Raw genomic sequence first — 21879 nt, forward strand, 5'->3', positions numbered from 1 at the left:
TGCAGGAGGCAAGGGAGTGTGTGACATTGGGGAAACCACAGAGGTGAGTGTAGGGTGTATGATAGTAGTGAAAGTGTTAGTCGCTCAGTTGTGTCTGACTCTTTGTGACCCGATGGACTATAGCCCACCAGGCTCCTCTGTCCACGGAATTCTCCAGGCAAGAATACTGGAGTGGATAGCCATTCTCTTCTCTAGGGATCTTCTGGACCCAGGGATCAAACCCTGGTCTCCTGCATTGTAGACAGAATCTTTACCATCTAAGTCACCACAGAAGCATCAGGGGAAGCAGAATTCAGTGGCTGGGGAGCCAAGTAACCACACAGGGAAGGAAGATGCCAAAGGAGATGGGGCTGCTGGGACTGAGGCTCTGTGACGTCGTCTTGCCCAGGCCTGGAACAACAGAAGTTCTTTCTGAATGGGAGGGTGAGTGAGCCAGCTGAAGATGCAGAGTTGGGGGTTGCTGGAAGGAGAGCTGAGGAGCTAGGTTTATTGAGGACAACCTTTATTCCTTCCCTCCTGTGTCTGACCCCTCCCAAAGGGGGGATTTTGTCAGATTTTGGTTCAGAAGTTCATGAGCATCTTGCCTCCAAAGGAGGGCCAGGAAAGATGTCCTTCCAGTGTCTAGTGCAGACTTTCCAGAAAAGGCTTCCTCAGAGCACAGTTTTTTGAGGGGCATTTCCTCCCTTGTCAAATAAGCTTGGAAAACACTGCATCCACATCCCTATCTTGAAGAGCCATTAGTGTGTTGAAAGTTCTTAAAAAACTTGAAGCAATGAAGAAAGCAGTGAATTGTGCCTACCTTTCCCTCAGTTCAGAAAACGAAGATCATGGCATCTGGTCCCATCACTTCATGGGAAATAGATGGGGAAACAGTGAAAACAGTTTCAGACTTTATTTTTTTGGACTCCAAAATCACTGCAGATGGTGACTGCAGCCATGAAATTAAAAGATGCTTACTCCTTGGAAGAAAAGTTATGACCAAGCTAGAGGGTATACTCAAAAGCAGAGACATTACTTTGCTGACTAAGGTCCATCTAGTCAAGGCTATGGTTTTTCCAGTGATCATGTATGGATGTGAGAGTTGGACTGTGAAGAAGGCTGAGTGTCAAAGAATTGATGCTTTTGAACTGTGGTGTTGGAGAAGACTCTTGAGAGTCCCTTGGACTGCAAGGAGATCCAACCAGTCCATTCGGAAGGAGATCAGCCCTGGGATTTCTTTGGAAGGAATGATGCTAAAGCTGAAGCTCCAGTTCTTTGGCCACCTCATGTGAAGAGTTGACTCACTGGAAAAGACTCTGATGTTGGGAGGGATTAGGGGCAGGAGGAGAAGGGGACGACCAAGGATGAGACGGCTGGATGGCATCACTGACTCGATGGACTTGAGTCTGTGTGAACTCTGGGAGTTGGTGATGGACAGGGAAGCCTGGTGTGCTGCGATTCATGGGGTCGCAAAGAGTTGGACACGACTGAGCGACTGAACTGAACTGAACTTCCCTTGGTTTGCTCTGCCACGGGAAGCCCCACTATGGTAACCAGCTGTGGGGCAGTGGGTGGCACCAACCTTCAGTCTGTAACAGGAATCATGAGAGACCGTGGGTCCTTCTTTACATCATGCTCTCGACCAGGTCCATCATTCTGGTCTTTGTGTTTCTAGAGTCCATCTCACTCTTCCAGCTGGCCGGTGCCTTTGCATGAGCAGCCCGGCTGGTTCCTTGTCCTAACGGCGCCCCCATCCGCTCACTGCCCCCCCCAAACCCCACCTGGCTCTTCAGTGGCTGCCTCATCCTTGCCTCCACTCTCACCTCACCTGCTCGCAGAGGATTTCCTGACCACCCTGCATAAAGCTGGCCTCTGCAATTGTTTTCTTTAAAAGGATTCTCCTCTCCTGAAGTTAATTTATTTACTTGTCCTTCTGCTAGAATGAGATTTCCGGGAGAGCTGGGATCTTATCTCCTCTACTCTGGTTATGCCCACAGTCATCAGCTTCTTCATACAATAGCTAATGGACATTGGGTCTATGGAAGTGACTCAGGTCCCTCCCTTGGAACCGGCACTGCTCTTGGAGCTTTCCCTGTGTTTTCTCATTTTTAAGACTTGTTGACTAGATTAATGAACCCCCCCCCCCCCCGCCACCGCCCCCCACCCCCACCCCCAGCTGCCCAATACGACTCTGGTCCACGGCTGATCCTGCCTTGACTGTTCTGGCCAGCACTAGCCATCTTCCTCCATCACACCACTTACTGCTTGGGAACGTCATTCCCCATGCAGATCACGACTTACCTGTGGATTCCTTTCTTATCGACGGTTAAAATTAATTGGGTGGTTTTCTAAAATACCAGCTTTACAACTTACTTTCTAATGATTATTGTAGGTTTGCTGCCAAAAGGAAGTCTCTGAATTGTGCTGCAGTGTTGCTGAGAAGCCCTTCACTGGGCTGGTCACACCTAAACAGGGCCTCCTTGGTGGCAGGAATTCTCATTGACTCACCTCCATCACCAGGGATTCACTGAGCATGTAACATGGGCCAGGCACTAGGCAGGGTGCTAAGGGTAGCATTGAACAGACACGTATCACCCTGGAGACCCCATGCATACATCCTAGAGTTTTCTGGTGGTTCTGCACATCCCGTGGTGTTAACCCACGACTGAGCATTCATTCATTCATTCATTCAATCAATCACTGACTTATTCATGGATGTTTAAGTGCCAACCAGGTTCTAGGGATTCTGCTTGGTGTAGGCATACAACAGTAAGTGTCAGCAGACACATAACTCTCCAGACAGGGTAGAGGGGAATGGACAGAGAGCCATAAGGCACATCAAGCTGTATAAGGGAGTTTGCTAGAGTTGGGGTACCCGGGCAGGCTTCTGTGATCTGACAGATGAAGAGATGTCCACTGGACATAGTGGGCTGCTTTTGTCGACGTTGGGAACAGAAGTGCCCTGAGGTAAAAGGAAGCTGTGATGCTCTGGAAACCCAGAGAAGGCCAGTGATCTGGGAGCCAGGGCGAAGGGGCACCTCGTGGGTCCCTGTGGACAAATATAAGCTCTAACCATGGCTCTTTATTGAAACACAGACTTGCTTTCAGTGTAACTCAATCCTAGGCCTGCAGCAACCAGTTCCCCTTCCTAGGGGAGAGTGAGGCTGGAGATAGACATGCCCTTTGAAAGAGGCCGCTAGGAGGCCCTGCCCTGGGTGTCTGAAAGGAGGAGCGGAGGGCTGGTGGGCGAGCTGACCCTGAGTGCTGCAGGCTTGGAGGATAAACACCACCCAGAATAGGTTGTTGCCCACTGCCGCCTCTAAATCCCTCAGGCTCACAGTGAGACGACTGCATGTTCAAGGCAAACATTGATTCAGCTGCTGGTGGGAAGGGGTTCTGGGGTGGAGGGGGAGACGTGGGGAGGAGTAAACCTGGCAGGGAATGGGAGTTGGGGGAGGCCCACTCAAGGGTTAATCCCTCCTGCCTGTGTCTCTGCCCCTCTCTGCTGGCAGGCTGTATTTATAGACAGGATAATTGCAGAGGCTTTGAAAGGAGCACACTGGAAGAGAGGGGCTGGTGGGTGGGGGTGGGGAGGTCCCACCTGCTTCTGGGAGCTGTCCCTCCCACATCCTCCCTTTCTTCCTTCTTAAGGGACCCAGCTTGGGCAAACAGGGTTGCCCACCAACTCCCTATACTCCATCCCACCCCACTAGCAGTGTTTTCACAAGATGTTTAAATGCCTCACATTTAATCCCCCCAAACTGGGGCTGAGAGCAGTCATTTTCCTCCAGCTCCTTGGTAAGACCTTTCCTGAGCACCTTAGCTAAGGGGCCCTACACCTGAACCCCCACCAGCCATCCTCTAGAACCTCACCGTGTTTTTACTTCTTACCTAGCACTGATCATAATCACACAGTTATCTTATTATTATTATTATTTTCACTTGTTTTTAGTGTCTGCTTTGTCCACCTGATTCGAAAAACTGACTCATTAGAAAAGACCCTGATGCTGGGAAGGATTGAAGACAGGAGGAAAAGGGGATGACAGAGAATGAGATGGTTGGGTGGCATCACTGACTCAATGGACATGAGTCTGAGTAAACTCCGGGAGTTGGTGATGGACAGGGAGGCCTGGTATGCGGTAGTCCATGGGGTCGCAAAGAGTCGGATGTAACTGAAGTGTCTGCTTCATCTATCTTGTTTGCTGAATTGCCTGGCCTCGGATAGGTGCTCAAGAAATATTTGTTGAATAAATGAATGCTTATTTAACAGAATAGGAAACTGAGGCTTACAGTGGTGAAGGAATTCTCTGGGTCACGTGAGATGTAAAGTAACTTAGCTGAAATTAGCTTTCATTCTGCTTATCTTAGGGATTCCCTGATGACTCAGCGGTAAAGAATCTGTCTGCAATGCAAGAGACTTGGGTTCAAATCCTGGGTTAGGAAGATCCCCTAGAGTAGGAAATGGCAACCCACTCCAGTATTCTTGCCTGGAGAAGCCCATGGACAGAGGACCCCATGGCGGGCTACAGTCCATGGGATCGACTGAGCGACTAAACCACCACCACCACTTGCTCGTCTTCAGAGCTTAAGGTCCTGCCAGTGGAATCTCAAACACAGGGCCCAGGCTACTAAGGTGAGTGAGTGACAAGGGTGCAGGTGTGTGTGTGTGTGTACACCCTGGCTGAAGGGGCCAATGCTGTTTAGTTGTGGCTAATTGTTGCTGGATCTTCCGATTTTTAGAACGAGCCAGAAATCTGGATTTTTATGTGAAATGTGCTGGATTTTAAATGCTGGCCACAAACCCACATTTAAAAAACACACCACCCAGAGGATGGCCAAGCCTAACACAGCTGAGAGCTGGATGGGGCCGTGGTCTGCAATCTCTGTTCTCAACTCATCTGCCTTGTGTTGAAAAGCAACATGAATAATGCTCATCCCTTTTATGGACACTGTACATTGGGCATTTCGTAGCCTTTCTTTACCTGATGTTTCATTGAACAGTCACAGTGTTCCAGGAGAGAGGTCGGAGAGACTGGTCTACCCGTTTTAGGGATTAGCACACAGGGACCGGGGGGGACTCTTATGAAGCCACAGGGAAGTGGCAGTGAGTTCTCACTCTTGGGCTTCTTCCCATCTAGCCCAGTGTTGTCTGTCCTGCTGAGGACATCCTCTCCCCGTGGCTTTCATATCTCCTTCTCGACTTGAGATATAGGAGAGAGGCTTTGTGTGGTGAAGAAATCCCACGCTGTGCCTCCCACAGGTCCGGGGTGCCCCCAACAGGATTTACTGCCAGCTCCTTGGAGAGTCGGAGAAGGCAATGGCACCCCACTCCAGTGCTCTTGCCTGGAAAATCCCATGGACAGAGGAGCCTGGTAGGCTGCAGTCCATGGGGTCGCTAGGAGTCAGACACGACTGAGTGACTTCACTTTCACTTTTCACTTGCATGCATTGGAGAAGGAAATGGCAACCCACTCCAGTGTTCTTGCCTGGAGAATCCCAGAGATGGCGGTGCCCAGTGGGCTGCTGTCTATGGGGTCACACAGAATCAAACACGACTGACGCAACTTAGCAGCAGCAGCAGCAGCCGTGGAGAGTGGCCTGTGCTGCTGCTTGTTTGGAGAGGCAGTTTTCAAAATATTGTCAGTCTGAGCAATGATACAGCTCCATCAACATACTCTAATTCTGATGAGGCCTTAACAGTCGTCAGTGAGCCCAGCAAGAGAAGGGGGACCCTGGGCTGGTCTGCAAACTCCGGTATGGTGCCGTGTTTCCGGTATTCAGCTCTGGGCCGCCCCAAGAGTGGAAGAGCACCAACTGACTGTTGAAAGAATGAATGAATGAATCCCCAAGTGCCCATGTGGTGGGCTGGGGGTGGGGAGGGGAATGGGACCTCTCAGTACGCTGTTTAACCATAGCTAGCTCTCATTGTGCACCTACATATCCCAGATACTGCTGTAAGCCTTTTCCATGTCTGTGGGGATAATCTGTAAATCTAGAAGGGTGACTGCCCTCGGTAAGTGCTGGGAACATGTTACCCATCAATGTTTCTTGTCATCTTCACAGCAGCAGGGAGACATTATCATCCTGGTTTCTACATGAGGGAGGCCAAGTCACAGAAAGGCCAAGCGACTTTGTCTAGGAAACCCAACCAGCAGCGGTGCACCCAAGACTTGAGCCCCCAGCTGGTAGACCCCCAAGCTCAGACTCCCATCCACCTGGGAATTGCAGAGCAGGGCGATTGCTAGAGAGACCGGAGGAGATCAGAGAAGTGGGGAAGGGTATCCCAAGAGTCAAGAAATGTGTGTGTGTGTGTGTGAACCAGGCATGTGGGAAAAGGCAGCGAGTGGGGCAGAAAAAAGGGCAAGTGTGAGTCGAATCAGAACCTGGTTCACGGCCCCCCTCCAGGCTGCCACCTTTCCTGCATGAACGTGATGGAAGCTGACAGATCCAGGATTAATCTAAAGGCTTCAGTTCTCTGAGTACCAGGTGGAAATTTGCCTCCAGCCCAGCCAGAGCGTGATTTGTAAGCGGGCCTTGACCTTGGCTGCCAGCCAGGCTTCGTACCCCCCTCCATACTTCTCCACGGAGGCTGCAAGGGCCAGGGGCCGCCTGCTGAGACAGGTCAAGAGGGTTTAAAAACAAGCAAGAAACAAGAGAACAGATCAATTTTTCTCAGTGAACTTAACGCTCTGTGAAGGAAGCCTGCAATTACATGAACATACGGGTGTGGGGAGGGACCCATAGCTGCCTGTCTGTGTGCGTCTCTCACTGTGTTCTCCCCACGGGTGGTCTGGAACCTCTTTCAGTATATGTCCCTACGGCTCATTTGGGTGAGGAAGGTGAGAAAAGGCAGGTGCTTTCCAGATCTTTTTGCTCACGGCCCGCAGCAAGAGAAACCTCTGATGTCATCACGTAGTGCACAAACACAAACAGTGGCGCCGTCTCCGCAGCCCCCGAGGGGCCAGTCCCGGGATCCAGGGCTGCTGGGGGGTCTGGTTGGGGCCACAGCAAAGCCCGGCCCTCACCTTCAAGGAGGCTGAACTGATGCAGTCGTATCAGGAGATGAGTTGGAGAGAGTGGTGCTTTGAGCCTTCTCCTGCAGCAAGCCAGGCCAACTAAGTCTGGGAAGGCACTTAACATGGGATCAGGGTAGGTTAACTTCAGTTCTCCTCGTCTGATGGTCTAAGGTGACTGTGACTGTTTTGGCCAATGAGCTGCAACAGTAAGACTTTTGAGGGCTTCTGGGAAAGGTGTTTCCTTCCTGATAAGTGAGAAGTATGGAAGGAAAAAGCCATTTGCGCTGCTCTCTTTTTAAAAGAAATTATCGTTTATATATTTTAAAGATTATTGTGCATTTATAGTTATTTCAAAATATTGGCTATAATTCCCCATGTTGTACAAAGTATCCTTGGATTGCAGGTTATTGAGGTACCTATTGCTAATACCTCCTAATCCCCTTCCCCTATGTTGCCCCTCCCCCCTCCCCTCCACCCCGCACCCCTGGTAACCACTGGTCTGTTTTCTATACCCGTGAGTCTGCTTCTTTTATTGTTAAATCCACTAGTTTGTTGCATTTAAAAAATTCCACACATAAGTGACTTATTTCACTTAGCATAATGCCCTCAAAGTCTATCTGTGTTGCTGCAAATGGCAAAGTTTCATTCTTGTTTTCATGCTGAGTAGTAGTATTCCATTGTCTGTGTGTTTGTATCACATCTTTTTTTATCCAATCATCTGTTGAGGGACGTGTAAGTTGCTTCCGTATACTGACAATTGTAAATAACGCTACTGTGAACATTGGGGCACATGTAACATTTCAAATTAGTGGTTTTGGTTTTTGGGGGATATATAACCAGGAGTGGAATTGCTGGGTCATATGATATTTCTAATTTTAGTCTTTTGAGAAACATCTGTATTGTTTTCCATAACGGTGGTCCTAATTTATCTTCCCATTAACAATATATGAGGGTTCCCGTTTATCCACATCCTTGTCAACATATGTTATTTGTGTTCTTTTTGATGATATCTATTCTGAAAAGTGTGAGATGATTGTGGTTTTGATTTGCATTTCCCTGATCATTAGCGACACTGGGCATCTTTTCATAGGCCTGTTTTCCATCTGCATTTCCTCTTTGAAAAAATTCAATTCTTCTGTCCATTTTTTGATCAGGCTTTTTTTTTTTTATGCTGAGTTGTATGAGCTGTTTATGCTGCTGCTCTCTTTCTTGAATAGTGTTTTGGACACCATTGTGTGATGATAAGACGGTTGGAATATGGCAGCCATGGTACAATTAATGAGGGGAATGCAATATTAATATAAGGAGAATGGCAGAGGATTGATGGAACTAGGTCCCAAAGATATGGACAAGCTGGGGTACTTACCCTGGAACCACCTACCTCTACTTCTTATCTGCTGCTGCTGCTGCTAAGTCGCTTCAGTCATGTCCGACTCTGTGCGACCCCATAGACGGCAGCCCACCAGGCTCCCCCGTCCCTGGGATTCTCCAGGCAAGAACACTGGAGTGGGTTGCCATTTCCTTCTCCAATGCATGTAAGTGAAAAGTGCAAGTGAAGTCGCTCAGTCATGTCTGACTCTTAGTGACCCCATGGACTGCAGCCTCTCAGGCTCCTCCGTCCATGGGATTTTCCAGGCAAAAGTACTGGAGTGGGGTGCCATTGCCTTCTCAGCTACTCCTTATATAGGAAGTAATATTTGTCTCTATAGTTTAAGCCACTGTTGGTCATATTGCTTCTCTTGCAGCTGAAGTAATCCAAACTGATTTAGAAGCATAAACTGGGGGGCTGTGTTTCTGGGTTTTAGGAGGTCCAGACTTTTGACCCGTGTCCTAGAAACAATGTTGGTGATTCCGAACAATGGGTTGGCTTGCATCTTGCTTCTTTTGTGTGACGGAAGTTAGTGTGACCCCTCATAGCATTGGCTCGGGGTGCCTATTCTGTGGTATGTTTTGCTTTATTTGATTTCCTTGCTGCTTTTCCATTTCATAAGAAGAATATCAAATCATTTTGAATTCCCTCACTTTGAGGGAATTTCAGTTTCATTTTAAATGAAGTTGCCCTGGCTGAGTGTATTGAAAGAACTTCACATAAGGACCAAAGTACCCCAGGTTGATGGCAGAAAGAGGACTTACAAATAATTAATGTTAATTGCAAGTCTATATGCTTGACATAAAAAACTGAATTCTGGAACTCATTTTTATTTCATTGATTTATATATTTATGGTTATGGCAGTTCCATACTGTCTTAATTACTATAGTTTTGAAATAACTTTCGAAATTGGGAAGTATAAGTCCTTCCACTTAGTTCTTTTGCAGGATCATTTTGGCTATTCTGGATCCCTTGAATTTCCATATGAATTTGGGGATGAGATTGTCAATTTCTGCAAAAAGGCAGTAGAGATTTTGATATATAAAATCAATATATACTTTCAAGGTGTACTGCCATCTTACCAATATTAATCTTCTGATCCCTAAACATGGGATGGTTTTCTATTTTTTACGTCTTTGATTTCAACAATGTTTTGTAGTTTTCAGAATATAAGCTTGCACTTCTTTTGTTAAGTTTATTCCAAAGTATTTAATTCTCTTTGCTTTTGTTAGTAAATCGTGTTGTTCTTAGTTTCAGTTTAGATTGTTCATTGCAAGTATATAGAAATGCAATTGATATTTGTATATTGATCTTACAGTCTTGCTGAAATCAGTTTTTCTAAGTAATTCTTTATGGGACAAATATTTTTTTCTCTTCTACTTGCTGTTGATCTCCAGCCTTATCTCTGTAAGGGCTGTTTTTTTTTTTCTAATTTTAATATAAGTAGACAGAATATTTGAAAAACATGTAAACCTGGTGAGACTAGACATTTGTCCCCCTTTTTTTTTTATTAGTTTCACTTTTGCTATGATTCTGAGATATGGAGCAAGATGGGGAATAACCTTAGGTATTTGGGGTTCAGAAAAAGCCACGTCAGTGTATCTGTCACTGAGACTGTTTGCCCAGGTGAAGGGGTGCCAGCAGCTTGCCCGGAGAGGCTCTCTCCTGTGTCGGTGTGGCTGGGAGTGAGGAACACAGCTGCCACCCAGTTCTCAATGTTTGTATCAACTAGTGTTGCATGTCTGCTATAAGTTTGGCACTTATATTCATGACTCCTTAAAATGTTCTGGATGGTAGATGATGATAGCTCTGTTTTACAGGCAACAAAATCAAGTCTCAGGGAAGGTCAAGAACTTTCCTGGTTCAGTTCAGTTCAGTCTCTCAGTTGTGTCCGACTCTTTGTGACCCCGTGGACTGCAGCACACCAGGCCTCCCTATCCATCACCAACTAGCGGAGCTTGCTCAAACTCATGTCCATCGAGTTGATGATGGACAAAATCAAAAGCTGAGAACTGGTTTCTTTGACTTCCAAACCTGCCCTCTTCCTGCGGAGCCGCTCAGCCTCTCGAGCCCTGGGTTGGGGAGGTTTGCTCAGTTCTACCTCCTGCAGCCGGTGCCTCCCAATTGTCCTCTGAAAATTCTCTGCAGGCAGGATGCATGTGTGCATGGTGCTCCTTGATCTGCCTTCTAGCACCTTTTTGCAAAGCATCTTTAACTCAGCTCTTGCCCTGATAGCCAGTGCTTTCTGTCTTATTCAGCACTTTCCTGGGAGCTGGGAGAGCAGGGATGGGAAAGGTGAAACACACTCCCTCCTGCTCTGAAAGTTCTACCATCAATTCTCTACATAGATTGGCAGATGAGCATTCTCCTTTGTGTTTGAGCAAACTGGCCTGTTGGATTCAGTTTTGTAAACAGGAGAAGCCCATGGCCATCCTGCCAAGACCTGGGCGTGGCTGGTAATACGTGGCCACCTAGAAATGCAGCTGGGACATAGTTGGGTCTCAGACACATCTGTTGAATGAGTTCTGGTCCTTGCCCAGCACTAGGATTACAAGGAGATGAAACCTGTTAACGATTTTCAAAATGAGAGGCAGTCCTATTTGAATATGTGGTAGGACTCTGTTATAGTAGGTCCCACCTTCATAAACTCATCTGTCTGTTGAGTGAACAAATGATTTATTGCTTTCTGAAGCGGTGACAGGGACAGACCAGCCAGTGAGTCTGGTATTCAGAGAATTCAGAATTTAGAGGGGGAAAGTAAAGTCGCTCAGTTTTGTCTGACTCTTTGCGACCCCATATACTGTAGCCCATCAGGCTCCTCCGTCCATGGGTCCATGGAATTTTCCAGGCAAGAGCACTGGAGTGGATTGCCATTTCCTTCTCCAGGGGGTCTTCTTGACCCAGGGATCGAACCTGGGTCTCCTGCATTGCAGGCAGACGGGGTACCATCTGAGCCACCAGGGAGGCTCTTAGAGGGGGAAAACGGACAGAAAGTAAGCAGTTTGTCGCAGGTACCCAGTCCTGGGCACTGTCATCTTCTGTCACCATGCGGCTTTTCTTGACTAAACCGAAGTCTTGCCTGCTTTCTCCTCTCCTCAGCTCTCTCTGTTACCTCCTCACTCCTGGCCACCCTTCTCTCCTCAACCCTGGGCGTAAGTTTACCCTTCTTCCTGCAGCAGGAGCTCCAGGCAAACATTCCTCACAAGGCTCTTGTTCATCTCTGTCCACAAGTCACTCCCCTGCCTGTCTCCACCCATAAATTCTGGTGGAGCTTCCCTTGGTCAGAATGGGCTCTACAGGGCACTTTTACCACCGGAAGGGTAGTTCTGGGGAGAGATTGCCATATAAAAGTATAATTTTGTCAAATGTATTTATTTACTTATTGGCTGCGCTGGGTCCTCATTGCTGTGCAAGGGCTATTCTCTAGTTGTGGTTAGTCGGGGCGGGGCTCCTCTCCAGCTGTGCACATGGGCTGGGCTTCTCCTTGCAGAGGCTTCTCTTGTTGTGGAGCCTGAGCTCTCCGGTGCGCAGGCTTCAGTAATTGCAACACTCCGGCTCTAGAGTGTTGGCTGAGTAGTTGCCCTGTGGCTGGCTTTAGTTGCCCTGTGGCATGTGGGATCCTCCTGGACCAGGGATCGAACCTATGTTCCCTGAATTGGCAGACAGATTCTTAATCACTGGACCACCGGGGAAGTCCTGAAAAGTACCATTTTAGGCTTAATTCTTCCTGAGTAAATTGCATGTGACTGAGTTCCTGTCCCTGGTCAGGGAAGCCTGGCATACTGCAGTCCACGGGGTTGCAGAGTCGGACACGACTGAGTGACTCAACTGACTGAACTGAACTGAGCTCCTGGCCCTGGAGGGAAACATTTTTAATGTTTATTTTCATCACTGACCCTTCACTGAATGTGTCTTTAAGGACATTTGGTGGGTCAGATACAGGGCCAGGGGCTGGAGATGTGTGTGATCAGTTCCCCCCCGTTCTTGAACTTTTGGGGAGATAGGAAGTGCTATCAAATAATAGTTGAAAGGACATGGAATTGTAGAATCTTAAGATTAGGAGGGACCTTATCATTTATTCCAACACTTTTCAAACTTCTTTGATCATGACTAACAATTTAAAATTTTATGTTTTTTACGTGTCCCAGTATACATGCATATACTTGTTAGGATGCTGTGGAATGTAGCCTACCAGGCTTCTCCGTCCATGGGATTCTCCAGGCAAGAATACTGGAGTGGGTTGCCATTTCCTTCTCCAGATTAAATAAATGTATAACAAATGTTGTACAAGGTCAAATTACACTTAATATGCCTATATTTTCTATTTTATTTCATTTAAAAATACTGACCCTACAACTCACGAAATTCATTTTTATGACTCAATATCACAATATAAAGTTTCAAACTTCAGTTTGAAAAGTACTAATCTAGCAGTAACCTGGAGCTTATGCTTTATCCAGTTGTCAAGTACTTGTCTAGCCTTTGTGGGATTTCTCTGGTGAGCAGGAATTCAGTACTAACCTAGGAGGTCAATTCTATCTTTGAACACTTTTGTCTGTTTAAAAGTTTTCTTCTGACTTTAGTCTTCCACATACCACTCATTCTTTTTTTAATTTTTAAAATTTTTATTTGGTGGATAAGTGCTTTAAAATGTTGTGTTGGGTTCTGCCATACAACAATGTGAATCAGCCATGAGTATACATATGTCCCCCTTCCTCTTAAACCTCCTTCCCACCCCATCCCACCCCTCTAGGTTGTCACAGAGCAGCATTACAACGTATACATTTCCGTATGTAAAATAGATAGCTAGCGGGAAGTTGCTGTATAATGACTCATTTATATTCCATGTAAAATCCCCCTAGAACAGTGACTGTGCTCTCTTGCATTTCTTGGTCTTTTATAATGTTGTAACTCTGGATCAGTAGTGTGCTTGAGTCAGTGTGCACCAGCTTATGATAGCCAATTTCCAAATTCTAGGAGATTTGTGAATCAATTATTAATGTCTTGATTAAAAATTAAATTCAATGACTTACAGATTTATTAAACCTAAAGGAAAGAACTCATCACTTTATTTTACTACATCTGACTCTTACTATGCTCTTGAAGTTGTGTCTATTGAACTTGTATGGTAGAAAGACCATACTGCTGCTGCTGCTGCTAAGTTGCTTCAGTTGTGTCCGACTCTGTGCGACCCCATAGACGGCAGCCCACCAGGCTCCGCTGTTCCTGGGATTCTCCAGGCAAGAACACTGGAGTGGGTTGCCATTTCCTTCTCCAATGCATGAAAGTGAAAAGTGCAAGTGAAGTCGCTCAGCCGTGTCCAACTCTTAGTGACCCCATGGACTGCAGCCTCCCAGGCTCCTCCGTCCATGGGATTTTCCAGGCAAGAGTACTGGAGTGGGGTGCCATTGCCTTCTCCGGAAAGACCATACAATGGAATGCTATTGCCCATCTCTTCCCAGCTCTGTGCTCAATGACATCACATAGGTAGCTTGAAATCGGCCATGGTGGGGGCATTTACACCATGAAAATCGGCATATATAACAGTCCTCCACCCCCCAGGAAAGCCAGCTGTTTGGGACTTCCCAGCACACCACTGCTCTGCAGTACCATTTGAGTTCCATTTCAGCTACAGCACTTGGTAGCTGTGTGACTTGAACGAGTCAGTTAACATCTCTGTGGTGCAGTTTCTTTGCACGATGCCCATATTTCTAGGGTTGCTTTGAGGATTAAATGAATTCATGCATATGAAGTGCTTAGAACAATGCCTCTGTAGGTGTTAGCCTAGCCGTCATCTAGGCTATTTGCTGCTAAATTATTCCATCCTCCCTGGAAAGCTATGGTTTCCAGAAATCCGTCAGTCTGGTCACCCTCCCGTCTTGCTTTCACCTTTGACATATGGATTTATCTTCTCTCCAGCCAGATCACAGGGCCCCTGACATAGAGGGGCCCTTTTTCTTTGCAATCTCTAGGTCCAAGCCTTGGGTTGGGTGCAGGGTGGAAGCTCAATCTCTTTGACGAATGGAAGGCCTCAGGGGGCTCTGGCTGCTCCCAGCATGGTGCCCTGCTCCCAGTGGAGGTTTCCAGGCTTGGCTGGTTGATATGAGGAGAATAAGTGTTTTGGTGGAGGCAGCCCTGACCTGGCTAGCAGTCTCAGACAGCCCAGCTGCCATCCAGGTGGTTGGCCTATAAATCACTAGGCCTTACCCTCCCTGCAACTCGATAAAGCTGAGGTATAAACAGCATCTTGTGTCAGTGATGAAGCATCTGGCACCTCCCTCCGCTCTGGACGAGGCCTCATGGAGCTTGTTTAGGCCCTGATTCTTTCTTGCACACAGCTGCTGTGCTATTTGAAGTCGGGAGACTCTCCTGCCTCACATGGTGCCTGTATTTTACCATTAGGGATTTATTTTTTGAGGGTGAACAGTGCTTTCTTTGTAAGGTTTTGTTTTAAAATGGTGGTGCCTTGGGAGAGTGGTGTCTTACTCAGCCTCTAGAATCTTAGTGTGAATGTGCTTATCAGCCACCTTGTTCCTGCTCCACTGCCATCTCTTATCAAAGAGGGCAGCAACCCCAAACATGCTGGAGGCAGCACTCCGGAGTGTTGATTCCCAAACCTGGCTGCACTTTTAGAGTCACCAGGAGATGCTTTTGCTTAATTAGAAAAATTTTAATTTGATAACTGTTGACCACCCCCCCAAAGTAAATGTCACCCATACAATCTCATTATTTAAATATATGTTTCTGTATATTAGTAAGAAACAGAAATTTCCAACTCAGCTGTTTTTTAAACTTAGGTTTCTGTTTGGCTGTGCTGGGTCTTTGCTGCTGTGAGGGTCTGTCTCTGGCTGCGGCAAGCAGGGGCTGCTCTTTCGTTGCAGGGTGTGGGTTTCTCGTTGCTGTGGCTTTTCTTGTGGAGCTCGGGCTCTAGGCTGTGTGGGCTTCAGGAGCTGCAGCACGTGGGCTCCGTTGTTGCAGCTCCCAGGATCCAGAGCTCAGGGCCAGTCGTTGTGGTGCATGGACTTAGTTGCTGCTCGGCATGTGGGATCTTCCCGGACCAGGGATTGAACCCATGTCTCCAGCATTGGCAGGAGGATTCTTTAACCACTGAGCCACCAGGGAAGCCCTTCTCCCTCAACTTATCCACTTCCATCCTGGAGAGTCTTTAAAAAGCAATGATTTCCTGGGTCCTTCCTTAAACCTTAAACCTGGACTTCCCTGGTGGCTCAGACAGTAAAGTGTCTGCCTACAATGAGGGAGACCCAGGTTCGATCCCTGGGTTGGGAAGATCCCCTGGAGAAGGCAGTGGCACCCCACTCCAGTACTCTTGCCAGGGAAATCCCATGGACAGAGGATCCTGGTAGGCTACAGTCCATGGGGTCGCAAAGAGTCAGACACAACTGAGCGAATTCACTTCACTTCACTTCCTTAAACCTACAGAGATGGAATATTCTGGAGAAGGAGTCAAGAATCCTTAAAAATACTCTCGTCCAGTGACTCCTGTTGTACAGACAGGTGTGGGAAGAAGTGAAGAAGTGGATTGAGGTACTTATCGTAGTGATAAGTACCCTATTTGATCCATTTTCATCCTAATCAGTGATCTTTAAACTGCAAGAGGCTAGGAGTTGGACAGACGTGCCTTAACAGGCTAATGAACACAACTTGTTGAAGCTGACCATAGATACTGGGGCACAGGCTAAAAGGAAGTTGGACAGACCTGGGTTTGAGTCTAAGCTCTGCCGCTTCCTGTTTACCCCAGGCGGGTGACTTCCTTTTCATCTGGGAAATCAGGATGATAATGTGCACAAGAACAGGGCCAAGGGCAGGCAGTCGGAGGACAGGGTGAGTCCCTGGTGCTCCTGTTTCAGTTACTTAGGGGCAGCTGGACGCCTCCTTCAAGCACTGGCCTTACCCTGCAGCCACAGGTCTTCCGGTACTGCCTGCAGGCTGTGTGCACAGAAAAAGCTACAGACACCAGCCCTGCTGGGATCGATCCCATCACTGCCTGCCTGTGGCTGGATTGATCCGATACCTGCTTGATATCTGCAATTAGGAGACCGACTGAAGCTAATTTCCAGCTTGACCTGCCACCCCGCTCCCAAGGATGGTGCAGGAGATCGCCTTCAAGGAAGGCGAGAGACTAGAGGGCACTTGCAGAGAAAGGGGAGGGCGTTCCGTGGGGGTGGGAGTGTGTGTGTGTCTCCTGCCACCTTCACACACAAGGGAGGGAGCTGGGACCTCCTTCCCTCCCTCTTACTGTGCCGGGTTGATGCCTGCCCTTCCCAGTCCTTTTCCATCTGGTGTCGATGGTCGTTTTGGTGGACGTCTTCTTGAACAGGGGGACTTTGGCGAGCTTAGGGGAGGGGCAGCACAAGCATCAGCCAGCCTTTGTGTCTGCATTGTGTGGCCTCCTCCTTTCGCGAGAAGGGGGTAGGCTTGTGTTGCTTCAGGGATTTGGTTTCTAGCTGAGATCTCTGGGAGAACTCCAGAGCCAATTCTTGGAGTGGGGAGAGGTGGAAAAGAGTGCGCTGCTCTGGGCTGCCTATTTTGGGGCTTAGTTGGTCTAGGAATTGAGGCTCTCTAAGTTTGTTTCTTTATCTGTAAAATGGGATGTGCCGAGTTGCTTGCAACCCTAAGGACTGTAGCCCACCAGGCTCCTCTGCCCATGGGATTCTCCAGGCAAGAATACTGGAGTGGGTTGCCATGGCTTCCTCCAGGGGATCTTCCCAACTCACAATTCGAACCTGTGTCTCTTATGTCTCCTGTACTGGCTGCTGCTGCTAAGTCGCTTCAGTCGTGTCTGACTCTGTGCGACCTCAGAGACGGCGGCCCACCAGGCTCCCCCGTCCCTGGGATTCTCCAGGCAAGAACACTGGAGTGGGTTGTCATTTCCTTCTCCAATGCATAAAAGTGAAAGTGAAGTCACTGAGTCATGTCCAGAGGGTTCTTTACCACTAGTAAAATGGGATAACGATATCTATTTTACAGAGGGGTAAGGATTCAGTGAGCTAACAGGAAAAGAAGCTCATACAGTCCTTGAAATATAGAAGCTGCTCAGTGAAAGTGAAAGTGAAAGCCGCTCAGTTGTGCCCAACTCTTTGCGACCCCATGGGCTATACAGTTCATGGAATTCTCCAGACCAGAACACTGGAGTGGATAGCCGTTCCCTTCTCCAGGGCATCTTCCCAACCTGGGGATCGAATAAATGGTAACTATTGTGGGTGTTAATTTTTTCTCAGTTCCTCCTCTGTTCTGACTCTCCCCTCATTTTAAAGTATCTGCAATCATGTCGTGTCTTGCAGTCTGTATGCACACTTTACGTGTGCTATTTTGCTCCCCTCCTCCACCAAGAACTGTTATTAAATCAGTGATGACTTTTATGACTAAGTTTCTCAGATCTGAGAAAACATAGCGGCAGAGTTCTGTTTCCCAGCCCTCAGTTGGATTAAAGTAATACACAGGTTTGTTTGGCCAATAACTCTTTTTTTTAAAAGGGGAGATTGCTGCTGCTGCTGCTAAGTCGCTTCAGTCGTGTCCAACTCTGTGCGACCAACCCCATAGACGGCAGCCAGCAAGATGTAAAAAATGTGTTCATAGCTAATGAAGGTGGCGTTAAAGAAAGGGGAAGTTTTGCAGAAAATTAGGCAACTCTGTAAATCTTCTCAAGGAGCAAAGGATTTAGGAACTTCTCTGATCTGGGCATCTCTAGGACCTGTGTTTCTTGCTGCATCCTACTCACCCCCTGCCTCTTTAGAGCAGCCCGTCTCCTCCTGTGGGGTTATCTGTCCTACAGGTCCTAGTAGAGTCTGAAGGATGAGGTGTCTACCAATTTGTGGCCAGTATCTTGGCTCCCCACACACAGGCCAGTGTATAAACACATTCAATTAAAATTTAAAAAAAAATAAAGCTTAATTCCTAAGACATTAGGAAATAGCAAAATGAGGTGTAGTTCTGGCCCGTCCATTCGTAACGACCACATAGGAATTTGAAGATGTCTTAAATCTTCCCTGTTTTGTATGCGAGTGTGCGTGCATGTGGGCTGTGCAATTAGGAGACCGGATGTTCCTAAGAGAATCTCCTATTGGAATCACTCCAGAGAATTAGCACCTTGCTGCCGGCATCCAGCAGCCAAAGGAAGCTTGCAAGCCTGCTGTGGGTTCCAGGTGCTAGGCTGTAAGTGGCATCCTTCTGGGGTCTTGCCTTTGATGTCCTCATTTTCAGCAGGGTGGGAAGCGGACGGTGCTTTCACCAGAGTGAAGCCCTGTAGGCTGATGATGCAACTCTTACTGATTCTTCCACCACCACCTTAGCTAGGAGCTGACACTTGTTGAAGGCTTGCTGTGTAGCAGGTATTTTGCTCAACGTGTAACTTGCAATTCCTAATTTGATTCTCACGGTATTCCCATTAGAGAAATTCTATATCATAAATAGCATTTTGCAGATGAGGAAATATAATACCAGAAGCCTTGGTTTTTGATTCCCAAGTCAGCCTGACGCCACTTGCCCGAGTTTTCTCTGTCAAGATTGCTGCCTCTGGTAGCCCGGATAAGGGTGCTGAGCATGTGGGTAGATGTGCTGGGAGGGGTCTGGGAGGGTCCTGAGCTGTGAGTGTTCTGTCTGAGCCTGGCTCTGCCCTGGGTAGTCCCTACCTAGATTTCTCTAAGGGGTGCTCAGCGCGTGACTCCAGGAAGCACCAGGCACATCTTGGTCTATGGCAAAAGACGGCACACTTGTAAAAGGCCAGATGCTATTTTTGGCTTTGTAGGCATTACAATCTCTGTTGCAAATACTCACCTCTCCTGTTGTGGTATGAAAGCTGCCACTCGTAGATGAATGGACAGGGCTGTGTGCCATTGACAAAACCAGGTGACATGTTGTAGAGTGCTGACCTCGGGTCTGTGGCAGTCAAAGGGGTGACAGTCACAGACAACCAGGTGGAGGATGTCCCTCTGGAGGGGTTCACTGAGTGAGCCCTGCTTTTTGATGACTGAAGAATACTTCTGAGGGGGAGAGAATGGTCAGCTGGATTGAATGAAGCTTGCGAGTGTGTGTGTGTGTTTTAGGGCTTGGAGATGGAGGCGGTGGGGAGTATGTATATTTACTCGCATAAATGAATCACATTGCATATTAAAACCATCCTGGTTTCATAATCCTTATGAAAACAAAAGCAAAAATGTCAGCATTGTCAGGAGGGCCTTGCAGGTGGGGAAGGATGGTGTAACTCAAGGGCTCCCCGAGTTTCAGTTGTCTTTGGTGGGAGAGGGGTTCCCTGTGGTCACTGAAACACTGATCCCAGGGATGCGCTATTCCTCCCTTTAAAGCTTAGGTCCTAGTGCAGGCAAACATCTTCCTTAGTCCTTCTCGACGCAGCCCAAAGATGCAGAGATTCAAGATTTTGAGTGCATTCAGAGGAAGCCAAAGGAAAACAATGCAGTTAAGGCCCCAAATAGCACATGCAGATTCTAACCCTAGCCCAGCCAGCTTGTCCTCATGGGTCTCCGAGTCTCTCCTGTTTTATACTCTCTTCTGATACCTTCTAATTAAGTCTTGCTTCAGGCCCAAGGGTACCGCCCTCCCTAGGTCATCCCTGGTACATAGGGTTTGTCATTACAAATGACCTACCGAGGGGACCTCATTCTCAACATCCAAAGGAGGGCCCACAGACATGAGATGCCAATTAGCTTGACATGAATTTTAAAAAAGCATTGTAAGTAGCACAAGGAAAATACAGTACATGTAGAAAGAAAGAAAATAAAAATCAGGTGTAGTCCTTCCATCAAGGGAGGACACCGCACGTGCTGGAGCGTCGTTCGCTGTGCCCTTTCAGCAACGTGCTCCTTGTCTTTCTTGAAACCCCAAGTATAAATCCACACAACAGTGATGACGTGCAGTAATAGAAGGGTCATTCCGTCCAAGCAGAATCAGCACTAGGAGGTGTTCGGTGAGTGGGGACTGGAGGGGAGAGAGACAGCAGGGCCGTGCAGGGCGGTGCTTGCAGGGGGCTGTGCCTCTGCTGCTTTGTGGACGCTTTGCAGGGGAACCGGTGAGGAGAGGGTGGGCTGGGCGTGCACAGCTGTCTGAGGGGCCCTCGCCTTCTCTTCCCTTGGAATGGAGGCAGCAACTGTGCTGCCAATGGAGATGGGCTCAGGATGGGCACCGGGGCCGCCTTCTCATTCTCTGCAGCTGCCCGTCCACCCTGGTCAATGATGCTTGTCCATCACTGCTGAGATCCAAGTCCAGCCATGTGCGAGGGGAACATCTGTTCCCGAGGCTGCAGGGCCCTGCAGTCCTGAAGCCAGAGTGACCGCAGGAGCCGAGCATGGGATCAGTAGTAGTGTGTGTGCTGTGGGCGTGGAGAGCAGGTGCTGAGGGTGCCACGTGGAGGGCACGCTGGCTGGTGCCATTGAGGGCCCTGCCTCTTCCCCTCTCGGCAGCTGGCATAACCGACCCACTGGATGCTGGGGCTCATGGGTCCCCTGGGGCAGGGTCTGGCAGAGGGATGTCGGCACTGGCTCTCCTTGGGAGCTGAGCAGGCGGTGCGTAGAAAGTGGAGCGTAGAAGGTGTTTGTCTCCTGATCTCTGTGCCACTCAGCATCGGCGGTGGAACAGAGGATGAGTTTCTCCTGGTGCCGCATGATGAGGGCTTTATGGACACAGTTAGCCTCAGAGACCAGGTGTTCACAGCACGGCCTGTTTCCGTCTCTTTCATTAGTTCTGCCTCCAGTGCCGCACGGATAGCACAGGGGATGAGAACCTGTGCTCTGGAGTTGAACTAAAGTGGGTTCAAACACAAGCTCCTGTGTGTGCTGGCCGTGTGACCTTGCACAAGAGATGAAATCTCTCTGTGCCTGTTTCCAGCTTTGAGGACGAGGATAACAATGCCTGGTTTGGGATGTGCAGGAAGGGTAAGTGGAATTAATCACCCAGCCGCATCTGCAGCTGCCAGTAGGGTATGCGTTGATTGCTTCCTTTCTCTCTTGATTTTGTTCACATCTACTGACTCTTTGAGGTACCCAGGGCATCTGCCATTCAGGAAACGATCAAGGTCAGTGGCTTTAAGCTCCCTGGTTGATCTGGTGATGGCCATCTGGTCACTACCACTCACTGTTAACCCTGGTGGCCTATTTCCCAGGCCTTAAGGGTATGAGAGTGCTGGAAGGTCACGTGGATGGCCATGACCTGTTTCCCTTCCTGCTGCTTGACTTTACCTGTTACCCGGGACCTCAGCCCTGTAGAGTCTCGCCATGCTTGACGGGAGTGGCTGGGGGCAGGGGTCTTGATCTGTGGTGTCAGAGCTGGTCTGCAGTCTCAGAGCTCTGTGGCTGTTTCTGGTTCCCCTGAGTCCACAGGCTCCCTCACCAGGCTCCCCCACTGTTTGCTGGTGGATGCCACCACCTTCCCAAGGTCTCTCTCCAGGGCTGTCCATCCTTTCTCTGAAAGTTCTTGGGCCATCAAGGCTGTCCCCTCTCTGCTGAAGCATGCCTTGGTGGGAGTAGGGTAAGTAAGTAAGTGTT

General features: G+C 48.3%; 1 pseudogene; it reads right to left on the reverse strand.

Annotated features, from left to right (window-relative positions):
* The window catches only part of LOC101111637 (cyclin-dependent kinase 1-like), a 41962-nt pseudogene extending 20351 nt beyond the window's left edge, over nucleotides 1-21611 (reverse strand).
* Nucleotides 21612-21879: the final 268 nt, after the last annotated feature.

Source organism: Ovis aries, chromosome 7 (genome assembly GCF_016772045.2).
Source record: "Ovis aries strain OAR_USU_Benz2616 breed Rambouillet chromosome 7, ARS-UI_Ramb_v3.0, whole genome shotgun sequence".
NCBI lineage: Eukaryota > Metazoa > Chordata > Mammalia > Artiodactyla > Bovidae > Ovis > Ovis aries.